Source organism: Mustelus asterias, chromosome 6 (genome assembly GCF_964213995.1).
Source record: "Mustelus asterias chromosome 6, sMusAst1.hap1.1, whole genome shotgun sequence".
Lineage (NCBI taxonomy): Eukaryota > Metazoa > Chordata > Chondrichthyes > Carcharhiniformes > Triakidae > Mustelus > Mustelus asterias.
The window spans coordinates 92,764,329-92,791,710 of NC_135806.1; positions in this window are offsets into that span (position 1 = coordinate 92,764,329).

Below are 27,382 nucleotides of genomic sequence, written 5' to 3' on the forward strand. Positions count from 1 at the left end.
TGTCAAACATGCTGAGATTTTCCAGCATTTCCTCTTTATAAGGTACTAGCTACTATATCCGGGTAAGTTTAAATGTCCCAGCTACTTTGAGAAGTTAGGAAAGAAGATAAGTATGTGAGTATGTCGGGTGGATCTGGGGTGGTTCTGGTGGTTGGGGATGTAGTCTGGATGTAGCAGGATAGTCGGGCAGAGCAGTCAAGGGGATGGGTGAATAGTGAGGGGATGAGGAATAGTGAGGGGTGGTGGAGGTTGTCGGGAGGTAGTTGGTGAGTTGGGGATGGGATGGCAGTTGCGTGATGGTGGGTTAGTTAAGGGTGCGGCTAGTTGGGGCTGGCGTGGTGGGAGAGGGAGTTGGGGATGGGGTAGTTGAGTAGGCAGGGGCACCAGGGCTGGGGCATATTGGGGTGGTCAGGAGGTTTGGGGGATGGGGGTAACTGTGTTGTGGGGGTGGAGAGGTAGTGGGGTGTTGGGTGATGGTCAGGAGGTTGGGGACCTTTGTTCCCCCGATGTTCCTATACAGAACTGAAAGACTCCAGGAGCAGCTACACTCAGCACCTCCTCTGCACCTGCAGTCAGATATCCGGGTGAGAAATGTGGAGCTCCAGTTTAAGACAATCTGATAGTGATTGCTACTCTACAGATGATTCAACCCCATGAATGATTCAACCCCGGCATGGTGGCACAGTGGTTAGCACTGCTGCATCACAGTGCCAGGGACCTGGGTTCGATTCCCATCTTAGGTCACTGTCTGTGTGGAGTTTGCACATTCCCCTCATGTCTGCGTGGGTTTCCTCCGGGTGCTCAAGTTTCCTCCCACAGCCCAAGGATGTGCAGGTTAGGTTGATTGGCCATGCTAAATTGTCACTTAGTGTCAGGGGGACAAGCAAGGTCAATACGCGGGGCTACAGGGATAGGGGCCGGGTGGTATTGTGGTCAGTGCAAACTCGATGGGCCAAATGGCCTCCTTCTGCGCTGTGGGGATTCTATGAGGATTCTATAATACTGAAGCAATGTGACCTTCTGCACTGCCAGGCAATCACATTCCTGCTTCGCTGTATTCTCTCACTGTGATGATGTTCATCCCTAATATTTTTCCGTTGTAAGACATGCCTTGAATACATGGATCATAATTCAATACAGTTTGTTTCAGAAAAATAACAACATCTTATCTCATTAAATACATAAACATTTGAAAATACTTGCAATTTAAATTGTGAATACAATGTTTCTTATTGTTTTCAAGCATGAACAACATGAAGCAGGCTACCTATTTCAGACTCAGTGTGATTCCAGGTAGGTCTCATCCTGCTCTGAGAACAATCCTACTGCAGAGTGATTTATGTTGGGCAATAAATATAAATCACCATTTTATTTTCTCAGTGTCATTGTTTCTACAAGTACCCAGACCCATTAATTCCAGTTGTTTGATTTCTGTTCAGTCTTGGACTGTTGAGCACCCTGTTATTTTAACAGTAAACAACGGTAACAATCGCTGTTCCTCAATCAATGTTTTCAGTGTCCTGGATCCGAGGGGTGGACGCTTTTGTTATTTTCCTTTCAGCAACTGCCTTCGATGCAGAATTTCAGTGGTATTACTCCCACTGCGCATCATTCCTCAGAGCTGCACCACAATATCCAAACCGCAGAGGGATCAGACGGAGAATCTTTTGAAGCTGCCTACTGCACCCTCCTCTCATCTCTCGCTTTGGAACCGCAGTTGGCTTTGGCATATATAAAAAAGAGGATGCCCTCCTGCAGCTGTGTGACCCTGGCTTTTGGTTTTAGAGATCTCTTTTTAACTCACCCCTCCCTCACTCGAAACATAACCTATTGATAGAATGCGGTTTCATTCTAAGTGACACAGTCGGAAGGTTTTAGCTGTATATTCGTTCAAACAATTTGACATTTCAATGCGCTAGCAACATCAAAATGAGCCTACTGAGAATCGTTTCTCTGATATGGTAAGCTTCTTAGGGACTAAGTAGATTGATAAAAATCCATTTTAAATAACATTACTACTATGCTGCTTCAACAAAACCATGAGAATGATTACAAGAAGGATTAAATCGATGTTAAAAAGTGGATGAAATTTAATGACTCTCCTACAAAAATACTCTTTAACCCTATTTATATTTCCGCCGAAGGTTTATCCCACTCACACTTTGTGAAGAGTGGTTCGTACAGATTTTACTCAATCATTTCCATTGTTAGGTTAAACTCAGTGACATATACCTAATGCAAGATTTGGTTGTTTGGTCCTAGTTCCACGCTAACATATTTTTCAGTAAATTATTTCTCTCCCTGCCTTCAAAGTAAGTTCAATACATTAAATATTGTCTGCCAGTAGTCAGTGCCAAGGCCCCTGACCCCCCCTGGTCCTCTTAACCCACCCCCTCACATCCTTCAGGTGCTCAGAATTGGGAACCATAATCACTGTGGGGGTCACACTGTTATTCATAGATTTAGCAAAAACTGTCTGTTTTTTGTACTCTATGCCTCTATTTATAAAGCCCATTGAAAGCTCCAGTTTATAACCACTCATTTGTCAAATAATTACACAGAATCTGATCATTCATATTATGCAATCGACTCTGCGGCTGAAATCTTAACACTGTTCCCGGCAGCGGGATTCTCCCATCCCGCCACAGTCAATGGAGATCTGGCTCGCTGCCAAATTCTCTGACCTCGCTGCAGCGGGAGTGTGGCGTGGACAAGTGGTAAGATGGCACCCTGCTTCTTTGAACCTGGCCCTATACAACGTGCAATATACAGACAGAAATATCCAAAAGACTCACAAGCACTGCAAACAACAACCCCATGTACAAATGAGAATGTCGGGCACTATTTTATTGGTAAATCACTCTTGGTTTCACTTCTCACTTTAAACTGAAACGAACCAAACTTACAAATACCAGTATGGCGGACATAAAAGGAAAGCAAAGTACTGCAGATGCTGGAAATCTAAAATATATTAACAGAAAACGCTGGAAACACTCAGCAGGCCAGACAGCATCTGTGGAGAGAGAAACAGAATCAACACACCGGCCGGAATTTTACCGCCGCGCCCGCCCCGGAATCGGAGCACGGCTCGCAGAACGGAATTCTCCATTGGCCTCGGACGGGATTTTATGAACCTCGTCCGAGCGAGGTCATAAAATACCGGCCATCAGCTCCACGATCTGCGCTAGCTCTGACAAAGGATCACTGACCTGTGTTTCTCTCTGCACTGATGCCACCAGACATGCTGAGCATTTCCAACACTTTCTGTTTTTATTGGAGCAAAAACAATCCTTTTTGCCAGCCCTCCAAAGGGCAATCAGACTCCCGTGAGCCTCTCATTCCCCTTCAGCAGCAGCTGCCTGAGATCTGCTTTGGTGCAACATTAAATTTCAAAAACAGTTAAGGTGTGAAGAAAACATCACCAATTTGCTGAGCGAAATAAAAAATAATCAAAGCAATAAATTGATAATTTAAAATACGAATAATTAATAAAAATAACCATTTAAAAGTGCCAAGCAGCAGAGCCCACCAATAAAACCTTTCTTTTTGCCTTTTTGCTTAAAAAGCAGAACTTATGAAGCCCCTTTGCTGTACATCACGACACCAGCAGTTATGTAGCGTGACCAGAACAAGACCAGAGCAATTTCCAGCTGTCCAGCAGTCTCACCTCTCTCTGCCATACTAGATCAAAACTTCAAAGATACTTTGAAAATCATTCCACTCAGCCCTGGTCTTACATGTCTGATTATCACCAGAAGGCGCACTTCGGCAATTCCCTGTGACTTTAATCTCCAAGAATCCTGTCAACCCTGTCCCCTTCCTTTCAAACCAAAAAATGACCTCTTACAAGCATCCAGACAAGTTGTGAACACAAAATAATCCTTTGCTTCTCCACAGTAACTGCTTTGTCTCTCTCCAGCAGTATCTTCTTGCCTCTCCATGGGGGCCATTCTCCCATCAGCACAGCAGGCCGGAGACCCTAGTGGTGACCGATTCGCAGGATTCGCGCTGGGCAGCCGGGCCTCTGCGCGTCTCCCAGCCTACGTTTTTTTGCATCGACAGATCCACGCTGAAAATCAGCGTAATAGATATTAGTATGCATTAACATACCTTAACATCTAATTCGTAGATCCGCGACTAGAATCTCCAGCCCCGTTAGCGTCTCCCCCCTCTCTGCAATGACGTTACACTGGCGGGGTTTACAACTGCTGTATAACTGCTGGACCTGGCATGGCAGCATTGAACAGGAGTAAGGAGGTAAGTGCGAAGGAGCTGCAGTCCCCAGAGTGCTGCGGAGGTTGGAGGCTGGGCCTGGAAAATTTCTGCTTGCTGTGGGGAGGTCTCTTGAGAGCTGGAAGTGCTGTCCCCGGGCCCAGGGATGCTCCATGTATTCTCTGTGCGGTGGGGTCAGGCTACTCTCTGCAGCCACAGCGCTGTTCCTCTAGTGTGGGGCCCTTAATGGAGTGCTGGCCAGCTGCTCTCTGCAGTCACTGTGCTGTTGCTTTGTACTGGCTGCGGGGTGTGGTGAGGGACTGGACAGAGTGCTGGGGTTTTAGGGAGGTGGGGGGAGTGCACCATGTGCTGCTTGAGGGTTAATCAGTTCAAGCAGCTGGTGCTCCAAGCAGGGGTGCTCAGATTAACATTGATCCTCATACTGCATGTACTCAGCAGTGAATGGGAACCCACCTTGCGATAATTAGGAATCTGTTCCTGCCCTGTGTCCCTGACCGACAACACATATCTGGAAGGGAATGCTGTAGTTGCACTCATGGCAATGGCTCAAGGGATCCATGTCCACATACCAATCTGCATACTCTCCCTGCCTGCCATGATCGCGATGCCAACGGCAGGCAACCTAATCAAGTGACACATGGCACCACAGATTGTGTTGCATTGCAAGAACCTACAAGAGGGGGTACTGGACCCCATGAGGGATGGGGAAGTGGGTAGTGCTGGGGTAGTCGCAAGCAATGACATGTATCTATCAATCTCTCTCTCTCTAATCCCCACCATGCAGAATGGATTTTGGTTTTATTGATTTGGAGCTGGCCATCATAGTGGCGGCTGAGGAGGAGGAAGCGGCTCAGGAGGTCGAGGGTGTGGGGAGGCCATTCCAGGAGCAGCTAGTGGCAGGCCCTCAGGAAGGAAGGCACGGGGCTGCCGCTGAAGGCTATGAGGTGCGAGAGCAATCTACCAAAAAGGTGGCCAGAAGAAAGAGGATGCGGAGGTCAAGGCAATACTGGGCCAGGACATCGTTTGAGGGGCTATCGGAGGTCATGTGCGGTCGCTGGCTCCACCTATCTAAGGACACGGCCGGCACCTGTGTGAGGCGTTCACCCACCTGGCATCTGAGGGGAGGGGCAGCCATCCACTCCCAGTAGTTGTTAAGATGACAGCGGCACTTAATTTATATGCAAAGGGTCATTTCAGGCACCCAGTGGTGACCTCTGTGGAATCTCGCAGGCCTCAGTCCACTGATGTGTTCGCCAGGTCACGGAGGCCTTGTTTGCCCGGACAGGCCATTCCATCCATTTTGATGTTGGACAGGGTCAGCAGGAGGCCCGGGCTGCAGCCTAAACCACCATTGCAGGATGCCCCATGTCTAGGGGGCAGTGGACGGGCTCTGTAGTCCCCACGAGGTGAGGGGCAACCATTTCTTAAAAGAAAGGGGTTCCACTCCCTCAATATTCAAATTGTATGTGACCACCAGTGCGCAGAGTGTGGGAGATTCATTTTGAAAACCCCGTTGAATAAACCAGCATGATTTTACTCCAGTTTTCGTGCGAATTCGACACTTTTGGGGAGGATTGCCCGCCCCCCCTCCCCCCCCCTCCCATATCTCAAAAAGCAGTTTTGTAGCATAAGCTTTCAATACTTCAGCTGTTTGAAGTGGTCTCCGATGACTAGTTAAAGAACTGACAAAATACAGGCCTCAATCATATGCTATTATAAAAACCTGCTCCTTCAATCAATAACATTAAATACAACAGATGATCTGAGCGTTATCATACTCCTGCAGAGAGACATTGCTGTGTACAAATTGGCTGCTGCTTTTCCCACTTTTCAACATTGATGGCTCTTCAAATGTACTTTTTAAAAATTCATTTCAGGATTGTGGACATGTGGAATGTGGCTAGGCCAGCATTTAGTACCCATCACTAATTGCCCTTCTTTGGCCTAATTGCCCAAACCCACCATTTTTGTTTTACACCTGTGCAAACAGGGAAGTACATCAAAGAACAAAGAACAAAGAACAATACAGCACAGGAACAGGCCCTTCGGCCCTCCAAGCCCGCGCCGCTCCCCGGTCCAGGATTGAATCCTGAATCCAGGATCCCCGCCCAATTTTCCAGCCTATCTACATACCAATATCCTATCCACCGAGCTGTCCCTCACAGCTACGATGCTTTGTTCATTACAACCTATTAACTTACCCCCACCCCCCCATTCCAGACCATGTGATCTCCAGGGAGAGGCGAAAACCCAGAGTGAAAAACCCCAGGGCCAATATGGGGAAAAAAAAATCTGGGAAATTCCTCTCCGACCCCCTGAGGCGATCGAAACGAGTCCAGGAGATCACAATGGCCCCGATCGGAAAATGCTTCCCAACCCTAGTCATTTCCACTTCCACGAACACCATATGAATTCCCTGCCCCCGAGACAGGTTCCCAACTATCCGCAGTCTCACTCTGTACTGGCACCAGCAAGATGATCGTAGAATGAAGCCTTGAAACGAGAAACAAGGAACAATTAGCCCGCGCCGCTCCCTGGTCCAAACTAGACCACTCTTTTGTATCCCTCCATTCCCACTCCGTTCATATAGCTGTCTAGATAAGTCTTAAACGTTCCCAGTGTGTCCGCCTCCACCACCTTGCCCGGCAACACATTCCAGGCCCCCACGACCCTCTGTGTGAAATATGTCCTTCTGATATCTGTGTTAAACCTCCCCCCCTTCACCTTGAACCTATGACCCCTCGTGAACGTCACCACCGACCCGGGGAAAAGCTTCCCACCGTTCACCCTATCTATGCCTTTCATAATTTTATACACCTCTATTAAGTCTCCCCTCATCCTCCGTCTTTCCAAGGAGAACAACCCCAGTTTCCCCAATCTCTCCTCATAACCAAGCCCCTCCATACCAGGCAACATCCTGGTAAACCTCCTCTGTACTCTCTCCAAAGCCTCCACGTCCTTCTGGTAGTGTGGCGACCAGAACTGGACGCAGTATTCCAAATGCGGCCGAACCAACGTTCTATACATCTGCAACATCAGACCCCAACTCTTATACTCTATGCCCCGTCCTATAAAGGCAAGCATGCCATATGCCTTCTTCACCACCTTCTCCACCTGTGACGTCACCTTCAAAGATCTGTGGACTTGCACACCCAGGTCCCTCTGCGTCTCTACACCCTTTATGGTTCTTCCATTTATCGTGTAGCTCCTCCCTACATTATTCCCACCAAAATGCATCACTTCGCATTTATCAGGATTGAACTCCATCTGCCATTTCCTTGCCCAAATTTCCAGCCTATCTATATCCTTCTGTAGCCTCTGACAATGTTCCTCACTATCTGCAAGTCCTGCCAGTTTTGTGTCGTCCGCAAACTTACTGATCACCCCAGTTACTCCTTCTTCCAGATCATTTATATAAATCACAAACAGCAGAGGTCCCAATACAGAGCCCTGCGGTACACCACTAGTCACAGGCCTCCAGCCGGAAAAAGACCCTTCCACTACCACCCTCTGTCTTCTATGACCAAGCCAGTTCTCCACCCATCTAGCCACCTCCCCCTTTATCCCATGGGATCCAACCTTTTTCACTAGCCTACCATGAGGGACTTTGTCAAATGCTTTACTAAAGTCCATATAGACAACATCCACGGCCCTTCCTTCGTCAACCATTTTGGTCACTTCTTCAAAAAACACCACCAGGTTCGTGAGGCATGACCTCCCTCTCACAAAACCATGTTGACTATCGTTAATGAGTTTATTCCTTTCTAAATGCGCATACATCCTATCTTTAAGAATCTTCTCCAACAACTTCCCCACCACGGACGTCAAGCTCACCGGCCTATAATTACCCGGGTTATCCTTCCTACCCTTCTTAAATAACGGGACCACATTGGCTATCCTCCAATCCTCTGGGACCTCACCTGTGTCCAGTGACGAGACAAAGATTTGCGTCAGAGGCCCAACTATTTCACCTCTCGTCTCCCTGAGCAGCCTTGGATAGATTCCATCAGGCCCTGGGGATTTGTCAGTCTTTATATTCTCTAACAAACCTAACACTTCCTCCTTTGTAATGGAGATTTTCTCCAACGGTTCAACACTCCCCTCCGAGACACTCCCAGTCAACACATCCCTCTCCTTAGTGAATACCGACGCAAAGTATTCATTTAGGATCTCCCCTACCTCTTTGGGCTCCAAGCATAAGTCCCCACTTTTGTCCCTGAGAGGTCCGATTTTTTCCCTTACAACCCTTTTGTTCCTAACGTATGAATAAAATGCCTTGGGATTCTCCTTAATCCTGTCTGCCAAGAACATTTCGTGACCCCTTTTTGCTCTTCTAATTCCCCGTTTGAGTATTTTCCTACTTTCATTATACTCCTCCAGAGCTCCCTCCGTTTTTAGCTGCTTGGACCTAACATACGCCTCTCTTTTCCTTTTGACCAGTCCCTCAATTTCCCTGGTTATCCACGGTTCTCTAATCCTACCCTTCCTATCCTTCTTTTTTACAGGCACATGCTTGTCCTGTAGCCCTAACAACCGTTCCTTAAAAGACTGCCACATACCAGATGTGGATTTACCCTCAAACAGCCTCTCCCAATCAAGAGCTGCCAATTTCTGCCTGATCCCAATAAAGTTAGCCTTCCCCCAATCCAACACCTTACCCTTGGGACACCACTCATCCTTTTCCATCACTATCCTAAAGCTAACAGAATTGTGGTCACTATTTGCCACATGTTCCCCGACCAAAACTTTGAAGACCTGACCGGGCTCATTCCCCAGCACCAGGTCCAGTATAGCCCCCTCTCTAGTCGGGCTGTCTACATATTGTTCCAACGAACCCTCCTGTACACATTTTACAAATGCCTCACCATCTAGAGTCCCTGCCCTCAGCGATTTCCAGTCTATACCAGGGAAATTGAAGTCTCCCACTACAACAACCCTATATTTCCTGCACCTATCCAGTATCTCCTGACATATCCATTCTTCCACTTCCCTTGGGCTGTTGGGGGGCCTGTAGTACACCCCCAACATAGTGACTGCACCTTTCCTGTTTCTAAGCTCCACCCAGAGTGACTCGCTACACGACTCCTCCGAATTGTCCTCCCTCTGCACCGCTGTAATATGCTCTCCAACCAATACAGCTACTCCCCCACCTCTTTTGGCCCCTCCTCTGTCTCGCCTAAAACACTTGTACCCTGGAATATTCAGCTGCCAGTCCTGTCCCTCTTTCAACCAAGTCTCCGTCACCGCAACCACATCCAAATTCCTCGTGCGCATTAAGGCCCCAAGTTCGTCTGTTTTACCTGCTACGCTCCTTGCATTGAAGTATAAGCACTCCAGACCCCCAGGCTCAGTGAGGTCGTCCTCCCCCAGAGTGCTCTTCTTCTTTGCCAGCCTTGTCCCAGCCCCAAGCTCGTCCCCAGCCACCACACTTATAGACCTAATAGTTTGATCCCCACCCCCCTGCCATACTAGTTTAAACCCCCCCGAACTGCATTAGCAAAGCTCCCAGCCAGGATATTTGTGCCCTTCCAACTTAGTTGTGACCCCTCCCTCTTGTACAGGTGCCATCCTCTCCTGAAAACCTCCCATTGGTCTATGAAAATAAAGCCCTCCCTCCTGGACCAGTCCTTTAGCCAGGCATTCATTTGAACCAACTCCCTATTCTTATCCTCACTGGCACGAGGCATTGGGAGCAGCCCAGAGATGGCCACCCTAGTGACCCTACTTTTTAACCTATTTCCCAACTCCCTGAATTGCTCCCTTAGGACCCCCCTACTCTTCCTATCTACGTCATTTCCACCAATGTGTATAATGACATCCGTTTCTTTATCTTCCCCTTTTAAAATGCCTCCTATCCGCTCGGAGACATCCGTGACCCCAGCACCAGGTAGGCAGACTACCATCCTGGAGTCCCGTTCACCCCCACAGAATCGCCTGTCTGTCCCTCTAACTGACGCATCCCCCACCACTATCGCTCTCCTAACCCCTCTCTTCCCTTTCCGGGCCACAGAGCCTGACTGTGTGCCAGTGACCTGCTCACTGTGTCTTACCCCTGGAGAGGCACACTCCTCCACACTATCTAAAACAATGTACCTGTTTTGGAGTGGGACAACCACAGGTGACCCTTCTTCTAACTGTCCACTCCCCTCCCCTCTCACACCTGTCACCAAGCCCTTCCTATTTTGAGACATCTCTGGAGACCTCCCTTGTACTTTACCCTTCTGCCCTTTACTCCTCCTAACTGTGACCCACGTGTCATTCTCCCGATGCCCCGGTGTAACTAGTTGCCTATAACTGCTGTCAATTTTTCTCCCATTTTCCATCAGGTCAATACATTACATTATGTTACATGAGAATCCTTGGATGAGAAAGACATCTACATCTTCAATTTACCTTGTGTCAACGTAGACTAGCTGCCATAGAACATGATGGATGCCTTTTCTTTTGCTCAATGTGGTAAATATTAAGACGTGATTTCACCTTTAAGGAACTGAGTTCTCATTGAACTCACAGCTGATTAACGAGTCGGGTTTATTGCAGCTAATTGTTTAAGAATAACAAGTGAAATAAGTTACACATAAGCCCTAATTTTCCGATATGGGGAGCGGTGAATGATTCAACTCAAGTCTCTAATGAGTATTGTAACGCTGAGGAATTCCTGATGCGCATTCATGGACGTTACTTACGTGGGAAATTTAAACTTCCAATTGCTGGATTTACACTTCTCGAATTGCTGCATGGTTCCCTATATTGGTGGGATGAGATGGACGGAACCATGGAGACATGGGCTGTTTGTGATATACTGACAATGGTTTACACACGGATTTACACAGAGCTTCTCCGAGCAGGTGGTAAACTTGCAGAGCAGCATAACTCAAAGTAAAGGTGAATGGTGGTGGACAATTAAACAACTCACTGGAGGAGGAAACTCTGCAAATATTCCCATCCTCCATGGCACAGAGCCAACCGCATCAGTGCAAAAGACAAAGCTGAAGCATTTGGAATCATTTTCAGCTAGAGGTGCTGAGTGAATGATCTATCTCGGCCTCCCCCAGAGGTCCCCAGCGCTACGGATGCCAGTCTTCAGCCAGTTTCATTTACTCCAAATGATGTCAAGAAGTAGCTGAAGGCACTGAATACTGGAAAGGCTTTGGGCCCTGACAATATTCTGACAATAGTACTGAAGATTTGTTCTCCAGATCTAGCCACGCTCATTGCCAAGCTGTTCCAGTATAGTTAGAAGAATGGCATCTATCTGGCAATGTGAAAAATTGCCCAGGTATGTCCAGGCAGCAAAAAGTCAGACAAATCCAACCCAATCATTTACCATCCCATCCGTCTACTCCTGATCATTGACCAATTGATGGAAGGGGACAGTGACAGTGCTATCAAGTGGACACTTACTCAGCAATAATCTGCTCACTAATGTCCAGTTTGGATTCCGCCAATGTCATTCAGTTCCAAACTTCTTTACAGCCTTCATTCAAACATGGACAAAAGAACTGAACTCTAAAGATGAGGTGAGAGTGGCTGCTCTTGACGTCAAGGCAGAATTTGATCGAGTATAGTATCAAGGAGCCCTGGTAAAACTGCAATCAATGGGATTCAGGGGAAACTCTCTGGTGGTTGGAGTCACACCTGGCACAAATGAGGGTGATTGCGGTTATTGGAGGTCAATCATCTCAGTCCCAGGACATCACTGCAAGAGTTCCTTGGGGTAACATCCTAGGCGCAACCATCTTCATCTGCTTCATCAATGATCTTCTCACCACCCTAAGGTCAGATGTGAGGACGTTCACTGATGATTTCACAATGTTCAACAGCATGGACTTTAGCTGACAAGTGGCAAGTAACATTTGCGCCACACAAATGCAAGACAATGGCCATCTCCAACAAGAGGACAAGGACAGCAGATGCGTGGGAACGCTATCATCTGGAAGTTCCCCTCCAAGACACTTAGCATCCTGACTTGGAACTATGTCACTGTTCCTTCACTGTCACTAGGACAAAATCTTGGAACTCCTTTTACAACAGTATTGTGGGTGTAGCTACATCACATAGCCCGCAGGTGTTCAAGAAGGTGGCTCACTACTACCCTCTCAAGGGGCAATTAACTGTGGGCAATAAATTCTGGCCTAACCAGCGACACCCACACCCCGTGAAAAAATAAATTTTAAAAATCAGCCAGAGTGTCAAAGCACAACAACAACCACAATAATTCACCCTCTTTCCAACAATGTTCTCCCCCATCCCTACAATGATCGCTGCCCTTGCGGAAATGTTCACATCCCCTCCCGGCAAAGGTCACAGCCCTCCCGACAATGTTCACCTCAGTCAGTGAACTGAAGATAGAACCTATGGGGTGTGTCTTGAGTTCACGTTGAGAAAGAAGGCATGGCTTCACTGGAATTAGGCTCGCCACTTGGTGCCCTGGATCTGTTCATCACTGTACCTCCGTTGCAGCCAACACCAGAAGGCCTAAAGGCAGCAGTGCAAAATGGTGAGATTAAATCACAGTGAATGTGAGGAACTCCAACTCTGCTGGTGACTGGAAGAACTGAGCCATAATCTGATCACTGGAGCACAAAGTCAATCTGTAGCACAAACCTTCCTCCTTTGCAGCCACTGAAGTGAACATTCATCAAAAATAAACTGGAGACTGGGAGTAGATCTCATTCACCAGAATTTTTCTCTTTCAAAATAAACCATTAAATAGCAGGTGAAATGTCTCCCATTGACTCAGTTGCTGAATCCAATATGAGACAAATTCCTGCAAAAAATTCCAATTTCAATTATTGAGCTGTGCTGAGTTGGATTATCTCAGCCAGGATAGCAGTAATACCTAACGGCCATAGTTTGCCTCAGTATGCCTGAGCTAAGGAGGAGAAAAATCAGCCAGCTTTCTAAATCCTGATTGATAACTGGTGCCTTCTGTTGGAAAACTTGCACTAGATAAGGGCAGGATTGAGCTTGGCTTCAATTCATCCCATGGTCAAAGAGTCTCCCGAAATATTATTCAGGTCAGAAACTCATTATACTGGGAATCCTGGTTTGTAACAGCCACAGCAAACGTAGTAACATTGCTTTGCCCTTTCCCTATTTTGTAATGAGACATTTGGAATTGTTGGCATCAATTTTAAAAAGCTATCATTTTAATGACCCCTTTTGTTTCTCTTTCGCATGACTACAGCTGACATTGACTGCATTCCTACCAAAAACATGTCCAGTGTCCTCTCACATTCCTCCACACCGTACACTATTGAAATTTGACAAATGTCTGAATGTCTGAACTTACCAGCAGCCATACGTGAAAAAGTTAATTAGAAATGATCAGACAGTCAGCAGTATGTTGTACAAGACTGATGGCAGTTACAAAGCCTTTAAACCCCTTTCCCACAGCACAGCCAAATCACTTTGCACAATGCCCCTGATCAAATATTTACTAATGCCATTCATCTAAAAAGTCAGCTTAGCATATTTTCAAATGCTCTTGACATATTTTCCACATGGGTGAAAAAGCTATGGGTAGCTAGCCATAATGTGTAACTAAAAATGTTTCACTTTAACCCATGACCAATGAAAGAACAAATGTTTGAGGTATTCTGAGCACCTTTAAGTGTATATGCTAAACTTAAAGAAACAATGGGACAATGGGTTTACTCATTACCCGTCAGCGTCAGTGACTTGGTATAAACTGGTAGGAAAAAAGTCTCCCTGATGATTGTATAATGTTTCAAAATGCATAACCCAGTTCAATGTTGGTCCATAAGTCCATAACAAAAAACTGCTCCTAATTTGGCACTTTTTGCCACTAAAATTGACATCCTTTGGTCACCCACAAGGGTGATTGCTGCAGGAAATAGCAATGTTACATTGGTGATGTATCATTGAGAGATGAGACAGTTTGTCAGGATAGCAAAGAGGGAGCTTTACTCTGCAGCTCACCGTTGTCATTGGCTTGCTTGGGGCCTGATACTGGGTAGCTGAAATAAGAAAATAGCCCTTTTCCCCAGTATCTGTCTCCATGATATTATTTTTCAGAAGCACAGATCTTTTTGTTCAACAATTTGATATCCCTAATCTTATCATAACAGAAAAAAATCAAACATATTATTTGATTACTTTTCAGTTATTGTATGAGCAACTGTTTGGATCTTCGAAAAAAAGTCACCCTAAAGACCACAGTGTGTGTCTGACTATTCTTCATTGCTATCAGCATGCCTAAGGAGCTGATTGGCAGACAGTCACATGGTAGAGCAACATACATGGTTAATTTCAATTAGACCTTGTTGCCTTCAGTTAAGATTCGTTGATGATCATCGATTCAAATGAAATACTGGACTTTCACTGTGAATGAAAGTGAATTAAAAATGAAATATATCTGGAAGCCTGCCAAAGGAACAAATTAATAGCATCAAAATGAACATATCCAGTGTGCTGGAGGTTTTGTTAGATGTAGTTTTTAGAGCTATAAAAGTGGAAAAGGTAAACAGAGCTTTCACCATGATGAATTTAAGAGTCAGAGTCGCTGTACTTTGGAGGTCAGCAGCGTAGAGCTTGTGCTTCACACATGGATGCATTGGCAGAGGAGGCTCCATGACCTCGTGAGGGGGTCCAGTGTGAGGAGTTCCTCATTCTGTGCATTATTGTGCCAGGAAGCTTCAGAGTAGCCTTGAGAGTGCTAGGGGCTTATGAGAAATTTGGGAGTCCAAGGCAGGAACGGCATTGCCCCAGTGCTGTTGCCTCTGTGAGCTTGTCGTTTTGGTTCATTGCGGGGAGTGGGGATTGGAGGCTGTACACATGAGGCAGATATGTACAGTGTTTTGGTTGCCAGGCATTGTGCTGATCATGCATTTCTCCCTGTCACCTTTGAGGTGGGATGGCATCAATTAACCAATGGGATTAGCCATTGAAATGTTACACTTACATGCAAGAGAAGGGTGCAGGGAGAGAAGCTGAACTGGAGGGGGTGTCCCTGAGCTGGCCATCCTGATGTCCAGTAAGAAGTCTCACAACACCAGGTTAAAGTCCAACAGGTTTATTTGGTAGCACAAGCTTTTGGAGTGTTCCTCCTTATTCAGGTGAGTGAAGAGTTGATGCCACACAAGGAGAGGTTCCTCTGCTCTCCTCAGCAGGTTCCTCAAGGTCGATTGGCACAGGTAAGACTGGAGGAAGCATTGGGTCTGATGAGAGAGCAAGTGGCTGAAACCAGGACATGGGGGGAGAGGGCAAATAGGAGGGGAACTGATGCCTGACATGGTTTAACCAGTGTTAAAATTGTTGTCTCTGTGCTGAAAGCCAAGGAAACTTCCTCGTGGAAAGTTTGTGATGTTGCTGCAAGTGTTGCTATAATGATTACATTGTCATATGTCATATTGCACATGACTGTAATGGTGCTGACATTGTGATCTTGCACAGATGTTGAAAAGTTTCCAATGCCAATAAACACCCTTTTTTTTCTGTGGGTCATGTGTGGGTGAAGCCTCCTCCGCGGACCACAATATCGAAGCCGGTCTGACAATTCCCTCTGAGGATTAAGAAGCACCCTCGGAGAAAGCACTGTTACATCCTCCCTCTGCACCAAACACCAGCACAGATACCAGCACCTTGGCAGAGATTAGCACACTGGGACAAGGGCAGACACAATCTGGTGAGCACACTTCACAGTGGCACGTGCAGCTGCCAGAGAGTGTGATGGAGGAGGCCTTGGGCAGTCAGAGGAGTGATGGCTCAGGGATTAAATGGAGACTACACATACCATAGTATCATAGAATCAAAGAATCCCTACAGTGCAGAAAGAGGCCATTCGGCCCATCAAGTCAGCGTGACTCTCCGATCGATTATCCCACCCAGGCCCTTTCCCGTAATCCCGTACATTTACCATGGCTAATCCCCCTAACCTACACATCTTGGGACACAAATGGTCAATTTAACATGGCCAACCCACCTAACCTGCACCTGGACTGTGGGAGGAAACCGGAGCACTCGGAGGAAACCCACACAGACATGGGGAGAACATGCAAACTCCACACAAATAGTCATCTAAGGCCGGACTTGAACCAGGGTCCTCGGCACTGTGAGACAGTAGTGCTGACCACTATGTTACCATGCTGCCCTCTAGATTCCATTGGGTGCCCCCCCACCGATTCCCCAACCAGTGGGCAAGCCTCAATCCCATTGGTCCGGCAGAATTCCAGCCAATGTTTCAGATTGATAATCTTTCAGTAGAACTGTCATTTTGTATTCGGGAGATGATTATATGCAACCATTCACAGCTCATCCGGACAGATAATTCATTTCTTTATCTGCCCTTTTATCTTTGGCTTTTGTACAGTTTTGTCATGTAATCTCTCCTGGCCTCCACCCTATCGCAGACCTTCTCTTTAGTTCTTCGCCCTTTTCCATCGCTCAAACCATTTCTATTTTCCCTCAGTTCTGATTTTCAGCATCTGCAGTATTTTGCTTTTGTACTGATGAATATAAAGTTGTTTTTTAAACTTTAATAGTTATTCTTTTTTCATTCAATTCTAAAAAACCCTAATGGAAGTTGCGAATAAGAATACTGCACAACTCCAGTAACATTGTTATTCCGACTCTGTGATGGGAACTCCTCAAAAAGATCCACACCAGAAGAAAAAAGCACTTCCGTCACAATGGCACTTGAACTGTCCGTCAATTCCAACAGGATTCCAGCGTTCCGACTAGCAAACAGTCCTGCTCTGTGTAAAATAGGATGAATATAGTTCATAGTTCGCAGATGAGTGTAGTTCATTCCTGAGCACACCTGCCTATCTCATATACACTGATGCAAAGCTGCTGAGTGCGACTGTGTAAGGTAGATTGCACATTGTCGTCAGATCCCGCAGCTCTCCCACATTGAGGGGTAATTTTATGCGTGGAATCACAATACCACTCCTGTCAAAGGATAGCAATCTTTCTCCTGTGGAGAGTTCCATTTATCACTCCCTGCAAAGGACAGAAGAGACCCTTTCTGTTACACTGGCTGCCCTGTACAAAGGAACATTTCCCAGGGACCAGGGGCAGGTTTTCATTACCAAGGTGGAAGTTCCCTAACCCGACAGATCTGCGTCAGTTTAAAGGGCCATATTAGACCCAATTTCCACTCAGGAAGTTGATGGGAGGGCAGAGTCAGACCCAACAACCTCAGATGCAAGTCACGAGGCAGCCACAGGGGTGGACGAATGCCGAGTGGGCGGGTTAGAAAGCCCATCTCAGTTCTCTGGGACTCTGTCCCAGTTGTTATAGAAGCTATTGAATGCTCTAGCCCTCACTCATCACCCCCACTGCCCACCTACTTCCTCCCTCCCTTCCACGCCAACTCAATCCCCTCACTCACGCCATGCCATCTCACCTGCCATGCCCTCTCATACCCCCATGCCACCTCCATGCCAACTCATGCTCTATGCCGTCCCATGCCACCTTATGACCCACGATGCCACTTTACCCAACTGAGAATGGTGTATAGAGGCTTCAATTCTAAATGAAATTGCTAATATTGGCAACAAAGATTTGCCAATCCTTTCACATCGTCGAGTTACCATGTCTTTATTGCCAAAATTATTAGCACTCTCCGAAGAAGTAAACTGTGTAGTGACTGACCAATGTGTAGCCATGATGTGGAGATGCCGGCGTTGGACTGGGGTGAACACAGTAAGAGTTTTAACAACACCAGGTTAAAGTCCAACAGGTTTATTTGGTAGCCAATACCATTAGCTTTTGGAGCGCTGCTCCTTTGTCAGATCTGCTCTCAAACAGGGCACAGAGACACAGAAATCAAGTTACAGAATACTGATTAGAATGCGAATCCCTACACAGGACGAAGGAGCAGCGCTCCAAAAGCTAATGGTATTTGCTACCAAATAAACCTGTTGGACTTTAACCTGGTGTTGTTAAAACTCTTAATGTGTAGCCAGCAGACGAGATTACTTTTTCCCCTTTAATTGATACTATGAGTCAGCAGAATCTGTGCTGCATTATTAATCATTATTCCCAAATTATTACAAGTAAACTATTGGGGGGTCGGGGGGGTTGCGGGGGGGGGGGGGGGGGGGAATCTTACCAAAAAATGGTAGAGTCTTGGTTCTGGACTGTCACAAAAAACCAGCTGTGTAAGTTTCACGTAGTCTTGGGGGGATGGGGAGACAGCTGCGCAGAGACCAGGGTGCCATGTTTAAAGGTGCCAAAGTTTAAAGATCAGAACAAAAAGTAACCTACCCTGCCCCAACACGGAGGTCTCAGGGGCTCGGCTACCCCAACTGCTCCCCCGCTCCCGGTGATCAGAGCCGGCATTTAGCTCTCAAGCCCCCCACCCGGCCCAGCGTGGAGCTGGTATTTCTCCCTCCCAGTACCACCCTACCAACCCCCCCTACTCCCAGCAGTCAGTGCCAGCACCACCCCCCACCCTTTCCTCCAAACATCAAACCTCTTTCCCTCTCCCTCCAGAAGTCAGTGCCAGCAACTCCCACCGTCCTTCCCCCCGAACATCAGACCCCTTCCCTCAACCCCCCACCCACACAGTTAGCGCCAGCACCACCCCCCAAATGGTGATCGCCGGCATCTCCATTTTCCATGTCCGCTTCCACTCACCAGCACATATAAATGAATCTCCCCTTCCTCCATTAGGCTTCCACTGGAGCCTGCCCCTGCCACTGCCCTGATGCAGTTTAGTATTGCCAGGTTTGCACTGCCAGGTTGCCATGGGCATGTTGCCAACCTGGCAGTGGCAACCTGTGCTGGGGCGGTGCCAGGCGGCATTGCCAGGCCACTGTCTGGCCATGTCCATCTTCCCCGGGAGCTATACTCACCATTACGCTCCGTGGGGGTGATGCGCTATTCAAACACGAGGCTTGAAGCTCAGTAAATGAAAGGCTTTTATTTACTGTTAACGAAGCTACCAGAACTTATATACACTATCCCAGACTGAAGGGGTCCCGGCCAGAGCAGGGACTCTTATACCTCTCCCAGGAGGCGGAGCATGTTCCACGCGAGAGGGTATCCGAGGGCTCATTGAGTTTCCCTGGACGATACATGATGCCGTAGTTATAGGTGGAGAGTTCAATTCTCCACCGCAAGATCTTGTCATTCTTGATCTTGCCCCTCTGCGTGTTGTTAAACATGAACGCCACGGACCGCTGGTCCGTGATCAGGGTGAACCATTTTCCCGCCAAGTAATGGCACCAGTGCCTGACGGCCTCCACAATGGCCTGGGCCTCCTTTTCCACCGCTGAATGCCGAATTTCGGGGCCTTGGAGGGTGCGGGAAAAAAATGCGACGGGCCTGCCCGCCTGGTTAAGTGTGACGGCCAGGGCGAAATCAGATGCATCGCTCTCCACCTGAAAAGAGATGGACTCGTCTACAGCGTGCATCGTAGCTTTCGCGATGTCGGCTTTCAATTTATCGAAGGCCAATCGGGCCTCTGGCTTTAAGGGAAAAGTCGTGGACTTAATGAGCGGACGGGCTTTATCCGCGTAGTTGGGAACCCACTGCGCATAATAAGAGAAGAAGCCTAAGCATCTTCTCAGTGCTTTTGCACTAGCAGGTAAGGGAAGTTCAGAAAGGGGGCGCATACGGTCTGGATCAGGGCCAATGACCCCGTTTTCCACCACGTATCCTAGGATGGCTAAACGGCGCGTACGAAACACACACTTCTCCCTGTTGTAGGTCAAGTTCAGGCGAGATGCAGTGCGTAAGAAGTTCAGGAGGTTTGTGTCGTGGTCCTGCTGGTCATGGCCGCAGATGGTGACATTATCCAGGTACGGGAAGGTAGCCCGCAGCCCGTTCTGGTCCACCATTCGGTCCATAGCACGCTGGAAGACCGAGACCCCATTGGTGACACCAAAGGGAACCCTGAGAAAGTGATACAAGCGACCATCTGCCTCAAAAGCCGTGTATTGTCGGTCCTCTGGGCGAATGGGGAGTTGGTGGTAGGCAGACATGAGGTCTATGGTGGAGAACACCCGGTACTGCGCAATCTGATTGACCATATCAGATATGCGCGGGAGGGGATACGCATCCAGCTGCGTATATCGGTTAATGGTCTGACTGTAGTCAATGACCATCCGGGGTTTGTTCCCGCTCTTGACCACCACGACCTGCGCTCTCCACGGACTAGCACTGGGTTGTATGATCCTTTCTTTGAGGAGCCGCTGAACCTCAGATCTAATGAAGATCCGATCCTCAGTGCTGTAACGCCTACTTTTAGTCGTGATGGGCTTGCAGCCTGGCACCAGATTCTGGAACAAGGAGGGTGTGGTGATCTTCAGCATCGAGAGGCTGCAGGCGGGTCGCGTTGGGCAATTTGGAGGCTGCTGCTGTTTTCCCACTGCCAGTGAAGGGAGTGGCCCACCGTACTGTAGGATTACACTCCTCAAGTGGACCATGAAGTTTAGTCCGAGAAGTATTGGCGCGCAAAGATACGGCAACACGAGGAGCTTGAAACGCTCTTAAACTGTGCCTTGCATCTTCAAGGTTACCACGCAACTCCCTAGCATGGCAACAGACCGGGACCTTGATGCCATAGAGATTGTCTGTTTGGCAGATTGAATCTGGAGTCCACACCCCTTCACAGTGTCTGGGTGGATAAAGCTCTCAGTGCTCCCGCTGTCAAACAGACAATAAATCACGTGGTCATTTACCTGGATATTCATCATAGATTTGTCAAGTCTATGAGGCTTGGCCTGGTCCAGGATGATCGACGCCACCGTTGGTTCATGAGCGCCACTGCAGGAAGCTGAAGTCGATGAGGAGGACCCCTGCTGGTCGTTCGTGGTCAGTGTCGACCAACGTGGCTGCCCCCATGAGTCGCACGTGGGTGAGGGCGCCAAACTCAGCGACCCCTGGTGGTCATACTCCTCCGACTCCGTCGACCGTAATGGCGTCATCCTGGTCTCGCACGTGGACGAACCCCGCGACGACTTCGATGACGAAGACCCGAGCTCTGAAGAATCGCAGGCCGCACTGCCGTTCCTGGGTTTAGATCGGCACACTTTTGAATAATGCCCTTTTTTACCACATGCGGTGCACAACACAGCTTTAGCGGGACACTTTTGCCGAGTATGCTTCGCTCCTCCACAGAAATAGCACCCCGGGCCGCCCGGGGCTGCTGCCGTCGTCTGGCCCGAATGGGAGCACGCCATTACACAGCATTTCGAACCCGAGGGACGAGGAGGGATTTGCGACTGCTCCTGCCATGTTGTCTCCACATGGTCCTCCGGATATAATACTAAGCTTTTGGAGGCCGACTCGAGCATCTCTGCTAACTCGATGGCCTGGGTAAGATTAAGGTTACCCTTCTCCAACAGTTTAAGTCGAATGTACGACGATCCGACCCCGGCCACAAACGCATCTCGGGCGAGGTCGTTCATGCTCTGCTCAGCCGACACAGCTTTGCAGTTACAGCCCCTGGCTAGCTGTAGGAGCTCGTTCGCATATTCCTCCATCGTTTCGCCAGACTGCCGTCGTCGAGTGGCTAGGAGGTAACGAGCATGTATCTCATTAGGTGGTTTGGTATAGCGCTTCTTCAGAAGCTCGAGGGCCTTAGTATAATCGGTGGCCGCACGGATCGCGAGGTAGACAGTGTCGCTTACCCTCGCATGGAGGACCCGGAGTCTGTCATCATCTGTGGTGACCGCTGCGGAGGCTGCCAGGTAGTCTTCGAAACACTTCAGCCAGTGGTCGAAGGTGTTAGAAGCGCCCACCGCACGTGGATCTAGTGTAAGGCGTTCCGGCTTCAGAATTTGCTCCATACTCTCTCTCTTTTTTTTTGACGAGAGTTTAACGACAGTAAATAAAATTGATGCGCTATTCAAACACGAGGCTTGAAGCTCAGTAAATGAAAGGCTTTTATTGACTGCTAACGAAGCTACCAGAACTTATATACACCATCCCAGACTGAAGGGGTCCCGGCCAGAGCAGGGACTCTTATACCTCTCCCAGGAGGCGGAGCCCGACTGGGATGTGCCACAACACTACAGTACAAAGGTGTAACAACCCCACCCTAACCCAACAGCAACAATAGCACAACCCAACAGTAACATATGTACATCCTTGTAGTACTGGCCAGCCCCTGGCTCAGCACTATCCAGTGGGAACCAACGATGGTTCACCACAGGGGGTTCCCTCCAGCAGGTTCACGTCTGGGTGAACCTGTTGTAAACTCTGCCAACTTGACATCATGTCAACCCGGTTTGAAAATACGCCGGGGGGCTCAATATCTGGCGGGGAAGTCTTTAATCATATGGAAATATATTTAAGTGTATGTAAATCAGGTTCTCACATATTGTGGGTGTGAACCTGGTAAGGTTGCAGGCGTGGGGCGATCTCACCGGTGAGACTTAAGAGTTCCAGGTCTTCCTAGATATTGAGCCCCTGCCATCGGTCCCACGGCTGGAAAACACAGGCTCAAGATCCCACCCAAAGTATATGGGCTGGATTTTACACCCTCCCCCCACTGCCCCCAGCCAGTGTGTTTGGTGGTGGGGTTGAGGGGAGGTAGCTCACTAAATCCTACAGATGACTGCCTGCTGCCTACCACCCATCTGCTGCCACCTTCATTTTGCCAGCACCAAAGATAACAGCGGGCAGACAGCCCACCCACCCATGGGACAACTGATGCTCTTAAGTGGGCAATTACTTCCCCATAGAGGCGAGACTCCGATGTCTCTTACTCAAATCCCGATTCAATGCTGAATATCTCTGCACCAAAGTGCCAGAAAGCTGTTGGTCTCTGATGGGCCAGCAGTTCTCTAAGGCAGGACTTTGTGTTCCTGAGGGGTGCCTCATAAAATTCAGCTTTCAGGCAGGAAAGACAGGAGAAAAATGGAAGAGGAGAGAATATAAATGTTAATTCCACACTGACAGTGCACTGAGGATGCACTTATGGCTCGATAGTCTTACAAGCGGGGGGCACAGCTTTTCTTATTCTTGTTTATTTGTATTTGGGATGTGAATGTATCTGGCCGGGCCAGCACTTATTGTCCATCCCCAATTGCTCTTGAGAAGGGGTGCTGAGCCATCTTCTTGAGACAATGCAGTCCATGTGGTGTGGGTACATTCACTGTGCTGTTGGAAAGGGAGTGCCAGGATTTTGACACAGCAACAGTGAAGGAATGGTGATATATTTCCAAGTTAAGATAGTGAATGACTTTAAAGGAACTTACAGGTGGTGGTTCCTTTGGGCGGAATTTTCTGTCCAACCCGCCCGCCATGTGTTTGATGGCAGGGAAGGTGCCCCCCCCCCCCCCTCCCCCCCCCCCCCCCCCCCCCCCCCCCATTGGTCAGCAGTGAGCTCCTCAGTTCCCATCATTATAAACAGGGTTTCCTGTTGAATGGAATTTGTCATTGGGAAACCTGCAGTGGGGATGCACTGTTGGAAGAACCGGAAGATCCTGCTAGTGTGAATGGCCGGAAAGTTCCGACACATGTCTGTTGCTCTTGTCCTTCTAGATGGTAGAGTTTGAGGGAAGCTTTGGGCAGATTAAGTCGGAACTCCCCACTATTCACTGACTTCACTCCCATAATCACCACTACATACGACTGAGTCACTGTAACATTAACTGGAGAATATTAGTGTCTTGTTACAGTTAATTATCCCCCAAGGCTCATATAACAAATGCACTTAGCTAATTTTAACCACATTTATGTTTTTGGCACAAGTTGATGATTCAGATATATGGCTTGCAACTGAAAATTTCAGTCAGTGTTTTACTCTACAATAGCTATTAATATAACCTGTTCAAAATACTCACTCATCCTGTTGGATCTAGAAATGGATGGGATGGGAAAAGGGAAATATTTGAGGGAGAAATTCTGCCCACTTTGGCTGTGATGTCCCTACCTGTATTTTAGGTGGTCCTTTTATGGACACAGCTCTTTGTGCTGTGACCCACTAAAAATGTTTGAATAGATTGATAAAGGAGAAACTTAGCTCTACCTGTGTCTCCTCACTGCTGTGAATGTGCTGGTTCCAACAGCACAAACTCCAACTGCCCTTATTTGGAAGCTACATGATAAAGGGACACAAATCGGGCGGCACGGTAGCACAGTGGTTAGCACTGCTGCTTCACAGCTCCAGGGACCTGGGTTCAATTCCTGGCTTGGGTCACTGTCTGTGTGGAGTTTGCACATTCTCCTCGTGTCTGCGTGGGTTTCCTCCGGGCGCTCCGGTTTCCTCCCACAGTCCAAAGATGTGCGGGTGAGGTTGATTGGCCATGCTAAAATTGCCCTTAGTGTCCTGGGATGGGTAGATTAGAGGGATTAGCGGGTAAAATATGTCGAGATATGGGGGTAGGGCCTGGGTGGGATTGTGGTCGGTGCAGACTCGATGGGCCGAATGGCCTCCTTCTGCACTGTAGGGTTTCTATGATGTTCTATGATGAAGTCAGACCTGGTATCTAACATTCAGAGATTGACAGAAGGGGCCTCTGAACAAAATGCATAAAGGGGTCTGTGCAAGAACATCTGAGAGCTCTGACATACAGTTATCCCAAATAAAATATTAACTTGTTTTTATAAATAAATCTTTTTTAAAAAATCAGGCAGCTTTCTGGCCATCCCTTTGTCCCACTGTGGAAGGTTCCGCGGGCAAGGCTTAATGTAACAATTATTTCTACCAGATTTGTGTGGTTCCTTAATTGAAGCTGTGGCATCCACTTCCCAAATGTTTAAGGCTCTAGGGTCAGAAATAGGGCTGGGGTCAAGGAGGCTTGAGAATAGTGAGAAGACCACCATACTGTACATGCATTCCAACCAAGGTGGAACAGAACATCTCCACCATCCTTGAACTTCATCTGTCTGTTATTTGGGTTACTTGGTCTTCACAAATGGCAAATTACACCCCCTTCCTTTGATTTCATTTGAATATCCATGTTGTCTTCCACTTCAGATATGACAATGGAACTTAATCCAAAATGCCATTTAAGATTTAAGATGAGCAATTCTGAACATCTAATTAAAATACTGTTCACAGTATTTGAACAGTACTGTGATCAAATGAATATACACAAGGGCAAAGAAAAACCAATAGGACAATTGATGTTCTTGCTTTCCATTAGGTAGTGCCAAACCTTTACTAATCACTCCATGTTAACCACTGGAATGGTACAGAAAAAAGTGACCAGTTTCAGAAAAAAATAAGGAATGCCTCCCCAGATCCCCCAGCTACTCAATCATGACCTGGATAGTCACATGAGCAGCCTGAGAATGGAGGGATACAAACGATTGGTCTAGTTGGACCAAGGAGCGGCACAGGCTTGGAGGGCCGAAGGGCCTGTTTCCTGTGCTGTACTGTTCTTTGTTCTTTGTTCTTTATGGTCCAAGAAACCATAGTCATCTTTACTTGAATATGTGCCCCCCACCCCCCAATTCTTTATGTCTCCCAGTGACTTTAGGAAAAGAGGAATATAGGACTGCACAATCTCTAATGCAGATGTTGGACCGTTGCATAGGATGTGAACTCTATTTGCTTTAAAATCCATCAGGAATTCAGATACATAAGGACTTCTGAGGAAGTGTCATAAAACCTGAACACTTAACCTTACCTTTCTTGTTTTGCCAATACTAACTAACCTGCTGAGTGTTTCCAGCATTTCCTGTTTTTATGGCAACAATAGTATACTGGCATATGTTAACACAATCCAGTGACCTACCCAAGTGACATTGGAGAGATAAAACAAAAAAACAAAATGCAACAAGATCAATGGTACATGCATGGTGTGAGTTATGGTTCATTTGTCAGTTTGGCACTGGCAAAGTGATCTCTAAGTAAAGATGGAGTATGAAATATGAAATGTCCCAAACATCAAACATTTACACATTGTAACCAGGGAATCAAAGGTTAGAGTTGTTGAAGATTATGTTGACCTTTTGGTGTACCAGTACCATCGGAACAATGAAATAATATCACATCATTTCCACAATAACCAACTCTGGTGCCATCATGTTGTTCCTAAGGCATGACTGTTCCATTTCCAATACCATGATTTTTCTGTACCATTTATGAAAGAAAAGCAAGAACTTGTGTTTATATAGCACTTTTCATCAGATTTGGAGCATTTTACAACCAGGAACATTTTTAAAGTAAGAAAATGTAAGAAAACGTAAGAAGCATCTTGAACACATCAAGATTCCACAAATAGCAGTCAACTAATGACCAGATAATCTGTCTTAGTGATGTTAGTTGAAGAATAGATGTGGGCCGGAACACCATGGGGAATTCCCCTTCTTTACTTTGAATCGACTAATGGGGCACACAAGACTTCAGGTTGTTTACTCATCCAAAATACCTCTGACAATACAGCAATCCCTCTTAGCAAGCTGCTGAGTTATCAGCTTATTTAATGCTCTGGAGTGGAGCTTGAATCCACATCCTTCTGCCTTAAAAGACAGATTGTGCTAACATTGAGTGAAGTCTGACACAGATGAGGAATATCCCGGCCAGTATTTGTGGCAAAGCAAGCAATGTGTTGACCTCAAATATATTAGCATTTAATTTGCACGGAGCTTAAATATGCAAGTGCCATTCCATTGATGGCTATGGCAGATCAGCAAACTTGTAGATCAACTCCTTGGCCCTTAGTCATGCATAAGCAGTCCATGAGGGCGGCACGGTAGCACAGTGGTTAGCACTGCTGCTTCACAGCTCCAGGGTCCCGGGTTCGATTCCCGGCTCGGGTCACTGTCTGTGTGGAGTTTGCACATTCTCCTCGTGTCTGCGTGGGTTTCCTCCGGGTGCTCCGGTTTCCTCCCACAGTCCAAAAATGTGCGGGTTAGGTTGATTGGCCAGGTTAAAAATTGTCCCTTAGAGTCCTGGGATGCGTAGGTTAGAGGGATTAGCGGGTAAAATATGTGGGGGGAGGGCCTGGGTGGGATTGTGGTCGGTGCAGACTCGATGGGCCGAATGGCCTCCTTCTGCACTGTAGGGTTTCTATGTAATTTCTATGTAATATTTAAATGCAGCAAAACCTGAATAATATCCAGGCTTGGGCTGACAAGTGGCAAGTTAGCTTTGCACCACAGAAGTGCCAGGCAATGACCATCTCCAACAAGAGAGAATTTAAACATTGACCATTGACATTCAATGGCATTACCATCACCAAGCCCCCCATTATTGGCATCCGGGGCATCACCATTG